This window comes from Pseudopipra pipra, chromosome 6, assembly GCF_036250125.1.
Source record: "Pseudopipra pipra isolate bDixPip1 chromosome 6, bDixPip1.hap1, whole genome shotgun sequence".
NCBI classification, from domain to species: domain Eukaryota; kingdom Metazoa; phylum Chordata; class Aves; order Passeriformes; family Pipridae; genus Pseudopipra; species Pseudopipra pipra.
In genome coordinates, this window is record NC_087554.1 from 60,120,067 (window position 1) to 60,134,879 (window position 14,813).

Genomic DNA, 14,813 nt, shown 5'->3' on the forward strand with positions numbered 1-14,813 from the left:
TGGGGCAGCGTTACCTGCCGGGGCCACTTGCAGCTGCCCCCATTGTGACATGAGCCCTGTGATGTCACAGGGACCAGAGCACATCACAGCCAGGCCAGCCCCGCCCCTTGTCCCCACCCCGGCTCAGGGACTCAAAATGGCCCCCGCACAACCCAAGGCCCGACACCCCCAAAATGCAGGCCCACCTCTCTGCAGTGGGTCTCGGAGACCCCCTTTCCAAAGCAGGCAGAGGCCCCCAAAGCCTTGTCAAACATCCAATTGGGTGGTGTGACTCATGGATGCTTTGCTCCCTGAGATCCCCGCCTGTGAGTTGGGATGGCTTCCTTTGGTGCTGAGCTCTGTTCTTGTGGGGGCCTCTTTGATACAAGGCTGCACGTTTGGTACAAATCACAGGGAGGCCTCTCTCTGATGTCTGACTCAAAGAAATGCAACTCTTTCCCTTGACTTCCTTCCCTCTTGATCTTTCGATATGTACAAAACAAGGTCTGGCTCTGGTGCCCATGGCGTTTCTTGGGGCTTGGTGAACTGTGCCCACAGGCCTGAGGCTACCAGGTTACTTTACTCTCAGGTCATTCTGGACCTGAAATGTCCAAACAAGTGCTCCAATGATTATTTCAGTGCAGCATCTTGCGAGTTTGGCTGCTCCTGTCACTCCCTTGAGAAAGACTGACTCGGTGAGGAGGCCCAGTTCATTTGTCAGTGGTGTTAGAGCTTCAGTTAAGCCCAGTTCTCATCCCCACTGTGCAGCTGACCAGCTTGTTCAAAGGCCTTCCCTGATCATGTTGCCTGCTCCATGTACTCAGTACTGTAAAAAGTGATTTCTGAAGCATGGATGCATTGCGGAAATGATGAGACAGTTTCTCCATGGAAAATGGCTTGATTTCTTATGCCAGAATCCCCCTTGTGCACTGCAAACCTGTTTCTTCCACATCACAACAGAAAATTATTTTAATAAATTCAAACTTTTGGTTGTCAATAGAAAAAGCTGAATTTCTTTGCTAAAGGGACAGCTCTGCTTTGAGCTACTGCATGTACTCCTCTGTTGTAGGCTGGCTTCTATCCCATTCCTTTTCCTATCAATTATACCATAGAATCACAGAATCCCAGAATATGCTGAGCTGGAAGGGACCCACAAGGATCATCAAGTCCATCTCCTGGCTCTGCACAGGACCATCCCCAAGAGTTCACACCATGTGCCTGAGAGCATTTTCCAAATGCTTCTTGAGCTCTGGCAGCCTTGGTGCTGTGACCACTGTCCTGGGGAGCCTGTTCCAGCATCCAGCCACGCTCTGGGTGAAGAACCTTTTCCTAATGTCCAACTCAAACCTCCCCTGGCACAACTTCAGGCTATTGTTTCACCCAGGCAGGACTGACCCCTCAACATGACTTCATTCCAACGCAGGTCTCAGCGACAAGAGTTAGAGGCTACAGCTAAAATGGAAGTGCAGCTTTTCTTCAGACACCTGAGGCCAGTGATCACTTCTCTCCACATGTTTGATCACTGGGTGGCATAATAATGACTCCCTGCTTTGTGAAAGCAAAACTCCTTTTGCATTCTATTTTAAGAGGTAAATCTTTAGGATCTATCAAACTGCTATACAGCTAAGATAAGGTAAAGCAAGAGCATAAACCACTCACTGCCTCTGAATAACTATCAAGGATTTGACTCTCAAGTATAAAAATTCCATAAAACTCTTCTTAAGACAACTTAGTGCACTCTGCCTATACACCTCAATGAGATTATTATTTAAATGAGATTATTATTTAAAATATTCATATATGCAGTAGCTATAGGCACTTCTGAGAGAGATGAGGTGACTGAAGCTCATGTCTGCTTCCAAGATGACCTGATCTACATATGGCAACCAAAGGAGGAAGATATGACCATAATGGCAGGATCCTGCAGCAATAGAGTCCTTGGTCTGTGCACACTCAGTCAAAAGAATCTGTTGACTCTCAATCAAAGTACTTTTAAGGGGTCCGATTTATGTAATCAGTAAGATTTTCCAGTTACAGATATAGGTGCAAGGAGTTCACTCAGAATACATTAAAGACTACTAGGAATGTTTAAAAACTGCTGTACAGGAAGTCAGTAACAGATCTTTTAATCTTAGAATAACTGTGGTTGCACTGAGGCAAATAGAGTCTGACTCTGATTTGTTATGTTACTTGTATTGTTCTTAAAAGAGGAGACACAGATTGATCAGCTGGAAATCAGAAAAAAACCCCATAAACTCACCCATTAGCTTGAGAGTTGGGTGAGAAAGACATTTCTAATATCCAAAACATTTGAGAAATGTTTGTGGTACCAACCAATAACCATAATAATTGGGAAACTCTGTAGGAGGGTCTTCTGCAAACCCCTTTACTGGGTGGCTAATTGAAATCCAGTTTACCACATTAAGTATGTTACCTAGTCCACAGTTCTGGACTGGATCTCTTCAGGCTTCTTTTTTGATGCAGTTCCATTTAAGAGCCCACTGGTCAAAGCTCTTACCTAAGGCTTGAGGTATTAAATTTAAATAAGTAGAATCTGGCAGAACTGAAACTGAAAGGGGATGCTCTGCAACACAATAAGTGTTCTAGAGAGTTTGTTGTTGATAATGCTAAAGAATAACAAACAATGGAATCACAAATGTAATAATAATCATTAACTGTTTTCTATTTCCACTCAAAATGAAGGGATAGATTTGGAAGATTTTTTTTTTATTACAGATAAAGATAAACAAAGAAAAATTAATAATTATCTACTATATGCTTAGAAATGTAGTCATTATTTCCATTTACATTTACAACCAAACAGTCTTGATTTAGATTTAATTTAAAAGCCCTTTATACTAAAGGCAGTGAAAAATAAGAATAAATTTATGCACAAATCCCACCGATATGTATTTTCTGTCCTTCATCAATGGAAAGGATTTTGGACTAAACAGATACAAGCCCTAGGGAGTTTTGACACAGACTTTATAGTGATCAGTGTTTTTTGGATATGACTCTGAACCATGCAAGTTGGTAGGGAAGTTTTATTAGGATCAGGGAAAGATGAAACCATGTACTTGGCAGTAATGAGAATGATGATAGGCTGGTATCACCTTCCTATTTTTCCTAAGTTCCCAGTGAGTTTGACCTCTTGCAAATTCTGCAGAGTATGTAAGCCCTGTGAATGTTTTAAACAATACAGTTTTAATCTAATATAACACTGCAAATGCTGAAGAGCCTGTAGGCTAAGAGGCAGATCATTCAAATGTAAAAACAAATTTGACTGGAGTCTAAACAATGTTGGCCTCTGCTGCAAACTATAGCTTTCTTTTGACATGGAAAGAGAGAATGCATTTTGCCAAAAGGGAATTAGCTTGGAAAGCCTCTGTAAATGATACTGTGATGAAAATAAACAGTCCCCTAGCCTTAGTTTCACAGTTGTGCAGGAGAAACCTAACAGATCATGCCTCATGTCATGAGTGCTCATTAGCTTTTGGCTGCAGCCCATGTCTTGGCCTGGGGGATCTCATGAGAACTAAATCACTGATGTCAATCATTGCTCTCCATGATGACACCGCAGTTCTTTGCAGTGAGATGCCCCTGGTGTTTGTAGCATCCTTGTTAGTAAATAATCATTTCTGGAAACGCTCGCTTGCCTTTACACTTGTACTTTGTCGCCTGTCATTTCTCAGCCTTCCCTTTCCTTACCTGTCATCATGCTTCAATTTCTCTCTCCTCTTTTTTTATGGGTTTGAAGGTTCACAGTGATTTGGTCTCATTCATCCTTATCAGCACCTCCCTCTGCTCTAACTGCTTTTGTTTTGGCATCAGTATCTCCCTTTTTTTCATGTGCTCTCCCAAGGGAAAATGGACTGAGCTGCAGCAATTCCATCTCCCTGTGGGGGTGCGAAGAGTCAGGGAATTGAGAAAGCTACATGGTTTTTTTGGTAGAAATGGGCATTTAGACATTTCTCCTTCTCCCTTTATGTGCCAAACTGCTAATTGCAGGGCTCTCACTGGTTCTGGACCACCCTCCAATTCGAAGGTTGGCATAGGGGGAAATTAATTTTTCATAGGAGCTAATTTGATATATAAAAGCATTGGAAGAAGCCAGGATAAAAATTCCTCCTGATAAGGAGTTAATGTCTCCAAACATTAAAAAAACCACCAAAGCCCCCAAAGCAAAACCACAACAAAAAAACTCCCATAAAAAATTACATGGCAATCCTTTTATATAATAGTGAAATTGAGAAAAAAAATCTACAGTTATAAGAAAACTGAAAGAAATCTTATTGACTCCAAGAACCTCAGAGGTCTTTTAGTGAAAACCTTGACAGATGAGTAGTTCCAAATAATGTTTCACCCTTAATTTTCATAAATTGAAGTTAAAATTTTTTCTTTCTGTTGTTCAATAATTCTAAAAATTCCCCACTTATTAGACATATTTATGTATCATACTGTTAAAATACCATACATTAGACCAGTTAGAAGAGAAGAAATCATAAGAAGGACACCAGACTCACCTCTATGTTCTTCATCAGTTATTTTTCAACCAAAGTAGACTAAAATTTGTTAGGGCTTTCAGATTTTCAATCCTGGAAATTTTACTGCAATAAAGATAAAACTTTTGCAAATTTGCACATTTTTGAAGACCATCTATTTTCTCAGATGAGGTATTATTTTGGAGCACTGAACAACAAAATGCCACTCTTTTTTGTCAAGGTGCTAATAACTTGCATAGAAAATTGTTAGGTAATTCCAAATAGTTTGAGACCCCCACCTTCTGTGCAGAATTCTGCTGACTGAGAAAGCTTTTCAATTATGTCAACGAAGAGAAAGTAGTACCAGCTACAACGATTCATGATAAATTGTTATGTTTATTATTGTCATTAACATATCTGCTTTCTAACCAGTTTTCTGGTAATGGTTTCAATGTAATTATTCTATTTTTAAGAAATGTTGTTTCAAATGAGAAAGAAAAAAATTCCAGAAGTAGGTTCTAAATTACAGAAAACTGTAATAAACAATTTGATACATATCTAAAAATGGGATTTGTTTTGATACCTCAGTAAGAAGTTCCAGATGGTGACTCCTTAATTATTTCTTCAAGATTCTGGTTCTAGTTATCACTTGCATCTTCTCTTGAGTTCTCTGTAGTGACTATTATTTTCTAGTATTAGGAAAAGCATAGTAATATTATCAGATGTGTAGCCACTCACACAGAGTAAAAGTCACTGGATTTCCAAGGAATTTGGAAAGAAGATATAAATTCCTAAAGATTGCATTCCAGAATCTGTATTTCTAGTGGAATCACAAGGATTACAATAGAAGAAATGTGAAATTGCTTGGAATACTTAATTGCTTTTTAAAGCAATTTAAGCAACCTTTTTTTTTGTATTCTAAAAGTCCAGAAAATAATAACAAGCTATTCTGACCACCTTATAAGGAAGGGTGAGGAATTGTACCCCCTTATCCCTGAGCTCAGTAAATTGTATTTGCACAAAGCATAAAGATACAGTAAAAACAAACCAGTCAGAGCTCATAATCCACCAAAAACCTGAACAAAATCCCCTCCATAGGTATGAAAAAATGTGTCAGAATATAACTAAGAGTATAAAAACCCCTGTCACAATATTTTTAAGTAGTCACACAGCTGCTACTGTTAATCTTCAGAATTACTAAACACTTACTAATAATGAGCTGGACTGTTGCAGCAGGTTTGATTTTTTTCCTTTTGAAAGCACTTACATGATGTATTAACCACACACTATGTAAACCACACCCTGAATATGCTTCCCACTGGACCAGGTTGCTCCAAGCCCCATCCGACCTGGCCTGGAACACTCCAAGGGATATGACATTCACAGCTCCTCTTGGCAAACTGTGCCAGTGCCTCAGCACTCTCAGAGCCAAGGATTTCTTCCTAATATCCAATCTAACCCTACTCTCTGCTAGTGTGAAGCCATTCCCCCCTGTTGTATCCCTGCATGCCCTTATAAAAGTACCTCTCCAGCTCTCTTGTAGCCCCTTTAGACACTGGAAGGTCCTCCAAGGTCTTGCTGGATTTAGGTATGATGGTGGCAGGTGGTTTGGAGGTTCTATCCATCCAGAAAGTAGGGGAGTATAAGCTATTCTGACCACCTTCATAAGGAAGGCTGAGGATTGCACCCACTTATCCTTGTATTGGACTCAGTAAGTAACAGAATAAATAACTCAGAGGTAACAGGACTTGAAGCTTGGCTTATATTTCAAGACATGCATTTTGTGTATCTTCATTGTCATGAACTGAATTTTCACTTTCCAAATGCTACCACCTCACAGATTTCTTACTTCATGTTTTATCCAACATTTGCAGATTGGCCAATTCACGTTGTGCTCCCTGGAGCCTTCTCTTCTCCAGGTTGAACAACCCCAGCTCTCTCAGCCTGTCTCTGTAGGATTAGTGCTCCAGTCCTAACGGGACAGTGGAAACTGGATGCTTGTGCTCCTCAGCTGTGCTTGGCCAACAGTCTGACAGCAACACATTGGACAGCTTCCCTATCCCTTCACCAGGCACCTGACCCAGTGCTGGTGGTTAATTCAAGCTGCAATGACTTTTCCTCTTGCTCTTTTCATGTGCAGGGTAGTGGAGTAGGGGTGATAAGCTGTTTTGTGAAGTGTCAGAAAAAGAGGATTAGCGAGTTTTACTCTGGATTGTGCAACGGGAGGGTGTCATTCCTGTACAGTAGATTATCTTGGGGCAGTGGAGATTAACCGTGCCAAAGTGCAGCACAGGACCTTACTGTGGATTAACTGAAATCAATTGCAAATGTCAGCATCAGTTAAAATGGGCCATTCTCAAGGAGAAAAAAAATGCTCACCGAGCCATTTGCACTGGATGAATTTTATCAAATGAAGAGTAATTATGATTAAATCGCTATGTGGGTTTGTTTTTTTTTTTCTTTTCATTTTGTTGCAGTCAGACCTGCTGAACGCTTCCCAGCGGTAGAAAATTGGATCCTCACTGAAACAAATGCCATCAAAGACGTCTGATTTGTGAGTATGGAGGTTAAACGTATTGAAAATAGGAAAGACTTTTGTTAAAGTCTTCTTGTTAATGTTTTTTTGACATTTCTAGTGAAGAGGGAGAAAACCGGTCAAGCAGCTTCTGCAGTTCTGTCGAAGCGGGCCTGTCTGTAGCTCGTTACTTGCGCTGCTTTTTTACGACACAAGATGTCACTACAAGTCCACTTAAGGCAAAACCGTCCGTTTATTTCTACCTTGAAAAAGATATTTTGGCTTAGTCTCAGACTTCCCTATTCATGGGTGCTGTATTTCACTTACCCAAAGACATTATATATATATATGTATATACACATATGCACACACACACATTTAGATATTTACACATCCATACGTACACACATTTATATATATACATATGTAAATGTACCATTTCTTTTAGCAGAAGTCTGTAACAAATTAAGTCCATGAATCCAAATAGGCTTTTCTGAATTAACATATCATAAAAAGTACATAATAGTACAATTTGAAATTAATGCTCTGAAAACTGCACACTTTCTAATTCAAGGAGAAAAAAACCCCCAAACCCCTGAAACATCTACTGTGAGCCTTCTCCAGAGAAATTTTTATGTAATTTTGCTTAAGTATTCTGTTCCTTTTACATCAGATCCTGCAAGAAAGAGGATCTTGTCTAGCAAATTACCTGGTTTTTCTTTCCTTTTTCCTTGAAAAAGAATCTCAGTAAATTAGTTTAGGCAGCAAGGCCAACTGATACCATTTTGTGATCTGTTTAATATTTTTAAACAGTAATTGAATGAACAAGCATTAAAACTGAACATTGCATCCAAATTCAGATATGCATTGGTACTGTCAGTAGCAACTGGTTTTGTTTCTGAGTGTCTAAGGGGGTGACTCAGTACTGGCAGTGAGGAAAGCCAAATGATCTAATTTGGGTATAGGGATTTCTGTTTGAATGGAAAGCACTGTTATCTCACCAGAAGGGAATTATTGTAAAAATCAACCCTTTTGTCCCTTCCTAGGTAACTAAATCATCTCACAGAGACCTGCTCTGGCAGGCTAAAATCTGTGTGCATATTCCTGAGCTCTTTAACTGCAGCAAACATGCAGGGCAGCATTACTGTATTAATCATTAACTCAGCTCATTAAGAACTTGTTAATGTTACTGCTACATAATCTTGTGGTGGTTTATAAAGCCATTAAAATGTATATTTGCATGTACAGTATTTTAAAAATGTCTGGCAGCAGTTGCTAGGTTTCTCTTTTAATGTAAAGGATTTTCAAACCTATCTCAGACTGGATTAATCATTCTGAGTGCGTTATCTTTCACCTTCTGCTGTGGCACATTCTGCTCTGATTCTGCTAATGCCTTTTAGTATAATTTAAAATAATTTAATAGCATAGCGAAAGCAACTGTTTAAGTGCTGATGGTGCTTTACTGCTGGGTATTTACTTTAGGAATTGTCCTTGTATGTTTGCTGACTGTCATGGAAACTTTTGAAACTGATGTTCTTCACGATCTCATGGATCACTGTGTGTCATAGACATGTGTTTCTGTCTCTGCCTTCTGCTGATGTCGATATTTGATGGTTTCACAAGCATTGCTAAGCAGTCATTATTGTATTTGTCTCTAGAAAAATCTCAGTCCTTTAAAAAATAGTGTTTGTAATCTATCTGCAGCTTTTTGTCTGCTTCTGCTTTGTGTCACTGGGATATTTCTGACTTTCACTGTGTCATTTTTTAATCCAAGTGCTTCTGGAATCATCTCTGCAAACCAGTGCATATTTAGATGAAATGTCAGATGAAATAGCAAGAATCTGTCATGGTAGACCTTGTGTAAATGTTTAAGAGAGATTACATTTTGGAAACTAATCTCTCTATGCCTCAGCATTAATAGAACTGTTATCACTTCAGCTTTTAGTATCAGGTAAGATATATGACATAGCTTTTGCTTTTTTTTTTCCTAATAATTTTATCAGTAGAAACATTTTGATGTGAAACACCTTTTAAGTGTTTAAAATGACAGATTTCCCATTAAGCAACTGGAAAATGTCACCCCTTCAGCTGTTATTGGAGGCAGTTGTGAAGGAAGACTGAGTTATCTCAGATGATTGTTTGAGGATAGCGGTTGAAAGTCTGCAAGGAGATTAAAAAAAAAACAAAACATAAACCAATAAAACTTCATTAGTACTTCTAAAAACAATAGGTAAGGCATTACTTATAAAATGTTTTATTGTTGCAGTGACTTCTTCAGCCAGCTCTGGACCGGATATTGTGTTAACAGACAGAAATGAGCTCAGCATTGATCTATAAATTAGCAGTTGCCTAGTGACTCATGGTCTTGGCTCACTCACTTTATGCAAACAAAAAATAGCACTATGCAGTAATGGATATATGCCAATTTTTTGTTAGGGTCACTGTCCCAGAGCTGACAGAAATTTTTGACATAAATTTTGACAGGGAGAGTAACTTGAAATTGAAAATGTCAGTGAAAGCAGGGAATTGTTGACAAACCATCAGCTAGGTACCTACAGAGGAATGTTGCTGTAAAAACACTGCAAGGTAAAAAAACCACACACACACACACACAAATTATCAACAAAAATATATGAAAATAAGCAACGTAGAATAAAATAGAATTTGCAGAGTACATATTAACTGGGTTATAAAATGGTTTAAAAGCGGGTCTCAAAATGGGAAAAATAATTTCAGGTATTATTGACCAATTTAATGAAACTGTAATCATTTTATTGGGCATCTAAATGGCAGCATAGGTCTCTTCCAGTTACATCTGCGAATGGCACAGGCTTGTTGAACAGTAAGTAATAAAGTCACACCTACAAATTTATTTGAATCACCTAATTAAAAGGTGATAGTCCAGCAACGTGCACTTCAGTGCAGCTAAATGTGGTCTGACACCTACAGCTACACGATGAAAAATTCCACCTTGAAATGCTTTGGCTCAGGGAAGGGATATAGGGTCATCCATAGCAAACTGCTTCAGCCTGAGCTCCTACTGTAGAGCTTTACTTAAATTAACCAACGTGATCTATGTGTTTATCAAGTAGATGAAGACGGAGAAAAAGCCAAAGAAGGGATTTTTCTTTGGCACGCAGCACTCATAAAACAGCTCCTGGAACAATGTGTTCATTTAATGCGCCTGAGATCCAGAAAAGAGGGTCACAAACTTAGCTATGAACCAGAAACCAAACTTGCTGATGCACTGCTAACAGATCCTCAGTGATGAAGGCTGAGACTGAACTGAATAGTTACAGCTGATAGCACAGGGCTAGATAGAGGAAAGTGCAACAATATCCAGTCACTGATGTTTTAAGTTGATCAATGTGCTGTAACAGGCATATAAAGTATTGTGAGCATCAGTGGAGGTAGTGTTGTGTTAATGCTGAATCTTTTTGTACCATTGATCTCAGTGGGATCTGAGGTATCTTAGAAATCAGAACTTGTGAAATTTCAACCTGATATTTTCATAGCAAGTCTTGACATGGACAGTTCCAAGGTATTGCTTTTTATTCATTAAAATTTTATCCTTGCAATCAATAATATCAATAATCTATCAGTAATATCCAACCCACTAAACTCTTTAAAGTTAAAAATCTATATTTTTCAAAGCTTATGGTTGCAAAGTTAATTTCTCCAAAAGAGGGGATCAAATCTTTCCATGCTTTCCAAGGAGGATCTGCAGATACAGGAATGTGAAGTGTGTTTCTCTTCTTGGTAGTGAATATTTCCAATCTTTATAAGAGAACAAACTGTTGTTTGAAAAACATCACCTTTTTCTCTCTCCATCCTTTTTGTCTTGCTTTTCATCGGAGGTTTGAACAAGCTTAATTGAAACAAAAGTAAATCTTTCATGGGACCTGGTGTCATTACAGGATCATAAATCATAGAAACACAGAGTGGTTTGGGTTTGGAAGGAACCTTAAGGTTCATCTCGTTCCAACCTCCTGCCATGGGCAGGGACACCCTCCAGTAGACCAGGTTGTTCTAAGCCCAATCCAAAATGGCCTTGAGCACTTACAGGGCTGGGGCCTCCACAATGAAGTCACAAGTCTCTAACTTGCAGTTTGTGTGTACTTGCATAGCTCCACTGAATCCTTTGAAATGATGCTATTTTGTGCCTGCTGAAGGCCACAACTCTTTTCTGGTCATATTCTTCCCTGCTATTGACTTTATCTACATGCAGGACATGAAACCCAAGTGTCAGAGTAGGTGTGGAAGAATAATTTCAGTCTTATGAGGCATCCTTAAGAATCCTCTTTTCCTGGAGCCTGGATACACTGAGATCAAGAACACTAGTTACAGAGTGGTAAGGAGAAGCAAACGAAAGTATTCACGAGTTCTTGAGCACATCCTGCAGTCACACTCCAATGGCAGCTACCAGGGGTCTCTAGGAAATGTGAACCTCAAAAAGGTGTCATTGGAATATTTTGTCTATTGTTTGGGGCAGAAGAATCACACTTGAGAGCAACAATCAAATGCAGTGAGGAATTTGCACCTGTTTTTCTTTTCTTGCATTCTTCCACGGGGAATAGCACATCTCTGCATCTCTGAGGCACCGTGGAAATTGAAAACCTGCCGGACTGAAACAAGTGCCCTGAGCTTTGCAGGATGAAATAATACCTTAATTGGTCTGCCTGCATGGATGCCAAGCCCTATCATCTCAGTCTGACAGATATGATGAGAAAAGCATCCGAGATCTGGTGTCAGCAAACCTTCCTTGAGCTATTTGTATCTTTTAATGGAGTGAACTTCTAATGTAATTCACAGAACAAGGATACTTTAAGACACTGATTTGGGTATGTAATGGACTCCTACATAACCAGCTTAAAGAAATCTTAAAAAGAATATTTTTATTTCTCTTGTATTTCTTTTTTTTTTTTCATTAATATTTTTTCCCTGCATCACAGAAACAAGACTAGCAAGCACTTGGGAAGTCACCTAGTTCACCCCTTTGCTCCAAGGCAGAATGGACTCTTTCAAACACTCCCTATGTACTGTTTCTGTAACCTGTTTTTAAAAGTCACTGGTAGTGGAAATTCCAAAACCAAAGACTAATGGCAAATTTTAATCCCAAAGAGCAGAGAAAGGTGGTGAATGCAAGAGAAAATAGTGGTATTCTCCATGACACTTTCATATTACATTACCTTTTACACTTTCCTGTAGGAGAGCAAGAACCTGGAAGTTTCAAAGTCTCATCTGACCATGTCAGGAGCTTCCCTCATGTCTCTGAATTAATTGTGCAAGTTTATATCCCTTGGTGTTATGTCAGGAATCCATTTCTTGTTCAAATTCCTGAACTGAAGATTGATAGTAGGAAATTGATTGAGTAGGCTTTTGAGTTATTATTGTGATGTAGGAGAAGAAAACCCAATGTATAGTTTTGAACAGGTTAATATATCAAAAACCACCAAAATATAAATAGTGAAAACCTCCAAAACATAAAGCCATTTTTAAAATAATCTAACAGTAAATCATATATAGCTGACACTAGGTTCTCACTGTGAAATAGTTATAACACAGTCTAAAGGACTTAAAATTACTAAAATTATAAAATTAGTATTCTAAGTTAATGTTGTGAATTACTAAGTTAATGAAACATCTAAAAGGCTGCTAAACAATTTTATCTTCTAGGGAAACGAAGACTGAGAGATGACCAACTTATATTGCTATGAAACAGTTCTACTTTTCAAAGAAGGACTTAAGGCCTTTTGTTTGTGTTCTAGTTAATTTAAAAAGAAGTGAAGAATTTCTGCCCGGTTTTGAGATCCACAATTTATATATTTCCTTTGAAAAGATGCAGCAAAAACATGTCTTTAATTGTCCTTCTGGTATCACCATAGGTAAAAATGTTCTGGGGCAAAAGGAATACGTATGAGTTTCTGTGATGGAAGTGACTGTGCTCTGACAGGCTGAGATACTGATATTGCCAAGGCAAAGGAGAATTTCGAGGAGCCCAAGTGACTGAGTCCATCTGAAATGCAGAATGACTCTGTCAAGAGAGGTGTCAGGGCTTTGGAGCCCCTGAGCATCAAGAGTCCTGACAACTGCCTTTAGTTGCTCTGGGAGAGGGACTGTGATTTCAAAAGTGCAGCTGAAAGGCTGCACTCACATTTCTGGAAAATTCTTTTAGCAATTTAAGACACCAGTCTTTCTGAGCATAACATAAGAACCAGATATTGGGGCTCAGGGTACTCTATTGTTCCATTTTTGAAGTGAAGAAAGTGTCTTTCTCTGATGCTTCTGTTGTTGAAATAGATGTTGAAAATTTCACATACCCTCCATTTCCAGACCTTCATCTTACTAATTCTGTCATAATTTGTGAGGGAATAAAATAGAATAGAATAGAACGATAGAATAGAATCGTTAAGGTTGGAAAAGACCGCCAAGATCATCAAGTCCAACCTTCAACTGAATACCACCACGCCCACTAAGCTATATTGTGTGAAGTGCCACATCTACTTGCTTTTTTGAACACTTCCAGGAGTGGTGACTCCACCACTTCCCTAGAGAGCCTGTTCTAGTGCTTAACTACACTTCCAGTGAAGAAATTTTTCCTAATACCCAACCTGAACCTCCCCTGGCACAGCTTGAAGCCATTTCCCCTTGTCCTATTAGAAGTCACACTTGGACCTGGATCTCCTTGCTCTTTTAAATGAACAAAGAAAAGAACATAAATTAAAACCACCACCACCACCACCAAAAAAACCCCAAACCAACAAACGAAAGCAAAACACAGCAAAAAAAACTCACAGAAAAAGCAAAATTCGCACATAAGGGCCCCATGGCCTGATGCCAATCAACATTCATTCCCAGAGTGGGATAAATCATGGGGGTGTGTCTCAGTAGAGAATTTCCAGCCAGCCCAACAAAGAAGAGAATTTCTTCATCAGGAGAAGAGGCACAAAAACTGACAGCATCAGGTGCTTGGCTTCTTGCAGAAAAGAGGAAATGTGGCTCCCCAGAATGTTGGTTGCAACACAACATCATGTTCTTGACCACATCTTGGGCCAGCTGTGATTCACATTATTTATTTCACTAAACTAAACTCCTTATAAAGCCCCCCAAGAGCAACAGTAACAAAGGCTGGTTTGCTATCGACAGCACGCACATGTGAGCAGAAAAAGTGCCTTCTGAGATTATGAGGGAGAGCAGACATAATGAAGAGAGCTGATGAGACTTGTTTCCTGATCGTGCTGCCCACAGACCAAATTAATTCCAACAGATGAGTAAAAGATGGAAAGACATGCTAATTATCAGCTCTTTTTTTTTTTTTTTTTAATGAACCAGTTCCCTACTTCAAAATCTAATTAGCTTTCTAGATAAGGCCTAGGCTGAAGTTTCTGTTTCTCCACTAAAAGTATTATGTGCCTGTATTTCCATTGCTTGAAGACAACTGCTTTGGGTTGATGGATATTTACTTATACAGTCTTTACTTATATATTGAAGAATTATATATATATATACTTATATATACCTTCTAGATAATGAGAGCACTCTTTCATTACAGCTCAGGGGAATTACACAGCATAATAGATTTCCTGAAAGACAGAAAAGGTAAAGAGAACACAGAGAGTTACAAATCATTAAGATCATTGTACCAGAGTGGTAGAAAACACTCATGGTTGTGAGACAATAAACTGAGGGAGAACAGAACAGGAGGAGTCTGGGAGGAACCACAGTAAGAGGAGAAAAGCCAAGAGACATAGCCCAGATTTATTTGCTTTTCCTACAGTTTATATGTAAAAGGAAGAAAACAAAAGACGTAATGAAAAACAAGGATAGAAGGAAAAGAG